The following is a 2,621-nucleotide window of genomic DNA, read 5'->3' as shown; positions in this document are numbered from 1 at the left end:
CCTCTTTCAACTAAACTCTCAAAAATATGCACACTTCAGAGGACCTGATGCTCATGTGCTACTTGGGTAGAAGTGTAAGCAAATTGTGTGGGGGTAAAAAAGTAGATGAGGGTTCAGTGACTCTATTATTCTCTCCCTCTGAGTGAATTTCAACAAACAATAGCACCATTCCTGATGACCTCTTGCAAGGAGGCAAGCTGATCTGATGATGATGATGGTTGCTGATTTTCTTGGAGGACTATGTTCTACAATGCCATGAGAATCATGAAACTTGTCCATCTCTTCCGTGAGGACGGCTCTTACGTTGAGGAGTTATATCCTCATATATGTGGTCAGAGTGCAGAGCTTCCATCTTCTTGAGTACTTGTGTGAAGATTCCTGCAGGTAGCATAGATGGAGCCATCTTAACCAGGCCTGGAACCTCTTGCAGTATTTTTTTAAATGAGTACCACTGCTATTGTTCATGCAACCAGTACAATTGCTCATGGTAATCATATGACCAAAGTATCCTTTTCTTTCCTCCTGATGTTTGATAGACTCTCAGCACCACAACACAATTTTATTTTATGTTATTAATTATTTTATTCATTTACATTTTAAATGTTATTCCCCTTTCCAGCTACCCCTCCACAAATGCCCCATCCTATCCCCCTTCTCACTCCTCCCCCTTTCCCTCTATGAGGATGCTCTTCTACCCACTTACCTACCCCTGCCTCACCCCTCTAGCATCCTTCTATGCTGGGGCATCAAGCCTCCACAAGGCCAAGGGCCTCCCCTCCTATTGATGTCATATGGGGCCATCCTTTGCTACATATGTATCTGAAGCCATGGATCACTCCAAGTATACTCTGGTTCATGGTTTAGAGCCTGGGAGTTCTGGGTTGTCTGATTAGTTGATATTGTTCTTCCTATGGTGTTGCAGTCCCCTTAAGATCCTTCAGTCCTTCCCCTAGCTCTTCCATTGGGGTTCCTGGGCTCAGTCCAATTTTTGGCTGTGAGTATCTGCATCTGTATTGGTCATGTGCTGGTAGAACCTTTCAGGGAACAGCCATACTATGCTCCTATTAGCAAGGACTTCTTGGCATCAGCAATAGTGTCAGGAGTTTGGTGTCTGCAGATGGGATGGATCCCTAGGTAGGGTGGTCTCTGGATGGCCTTCCTTCTGTCTCTATTCCAATTTTTTATTCCTATCTTTCTTTTGGACAGGAACATTTCTGGATTCAAAACTTTGAGATGGGTTGGTAGCCACATCCCTCAACCAGGGGCTGTGCGAATTTACTGGGGGTAGTGTCTACAGGTTCTATCTCTCCATTTTAGGGTATTTTGACTAAAGTCATCACTATTGGATCCTGTGAGTCTCTTGCTTCCCTGGCATCAGGGGTTTCATAGTGGCTACCCCCAGTTCCTTATCCCTCACTTCTACATATTTCTATTCAATTTTCAGACCCTCTGTACTTCTATCCCATCCCTTCCAATACCTGATCTTGCTCTCATTTTTCACTCTCAGGTCCTTCCCTCCTTTTATCTCCTCTAATTATTTTGTTCCCTCTTCTATGTAGGATTGAAGCATCCTTTTGTGTTACTTCTTCTTAAGCTTCATAAGATTTGTGGGTTGTATTGTGGGTATTCTGAGCTTTTGGAACAATATCTACTTATCAGTAAGTACATACCAAGTGTGTTCTTTTGGGTCTGGGTTATCTCACTCAGTATGATATTTTCTAGTTCCATCCATTTGCCTGTGAGTAACCTCTTGACCTTTTGGCTAAGATCACATGTAGTATCTGTTCTTATCAGCACAATTTTAGAAGACAAGAATAACCTGCATACTACTTCTGATAAATATACTTCAACACATTTTAGTGATGAAAACAATAAAATACAGACAGGTCTAATCGTTAACTAGTATACGGCTCTGGATTTGTGGGCTACTTATCTTCCTAAATTAAGCTGGATATTTCTCCATCATCAGTCACCAGTTACGATGCAAAATTTATGCCCAGAATGTACATTATTTCTAGGTCTGAAGTGCTTCACATTGTAAAGATTAGATGTCCTTCTCAACATGCCTTGTTGATAACACTATGATTACATCCAACCAGCAAAAGCTGTGCTATGCAGATATTGTGAATCTCATTTGCTTGCAGTGACAAGGACATCAGAATGAGATTTAAGTTAGAGACTGTAATTGGTACCCATTTCTTGAAAGTAACCAGCAAAAGCTGTGCTATGCAGATGTTGTGAATCTCATTTGCTTGCAGTGACAAGGGCATCAGAATGAGATTTAAGCTAGAGACTGTAATTGTTACCCATTTCTTGTAAGTAAGTTTCTTTTTATTGGTACAAATATGAAACAATGAAGTATTCCATTAGTGACTGTTTTCAGAGATATTAAAGGACAGACAACAAGGCATATACTCAGCAGCTGGTGTACTAGACTTCAACTGAAAGAATAATGTAGATTGATGGCAGAGGATGGTAAAGACTTAGGGGTTATATCTAGGGAACCCCAATTATAAATATCAAGTAGTAGAAAATCCCTTCAGCTTTTAGCCAACATGGACAGAAACCTAGCTGAAATAAGGAGGGGGGAGTTCAATTGATATCAAACACTGACAAAACTA

At 40.9% G+C, this 2,621-nt stretch overlaps 1 pseudogene; it reads left to right on the top strand.

Annotated features, from left to right (window-relative positions):
• Positions 1–1,742: 1,742 nt before the first annotated feature.
• Positions 1,743–1,873, top strand: Gm52226 (annotated as a pseudogene).
• The last annotated feature ends 748 nt before the right edge of the window (positions 1,874–2,621 follow it).

Source organism: Mus musculus, chromosome 15 (assembly GCF_000001635.26).
Source record: "Mus musculus strain C57BL/6J chromosome 15, GRCm38.p6 C57BL/6J".
NCBI classification, from domain to species: domain Eukaryota; kingdom Metazoa; phylum Chordata; class Mammalia; order Rodentia; family Muridae; genus Mus; species Mus musculus.
The sequence above is the reverse complement of the archived record's forward strand: the minus strand, read 5'-3'. Positions and strand labels throughout refer to the sequence as shown.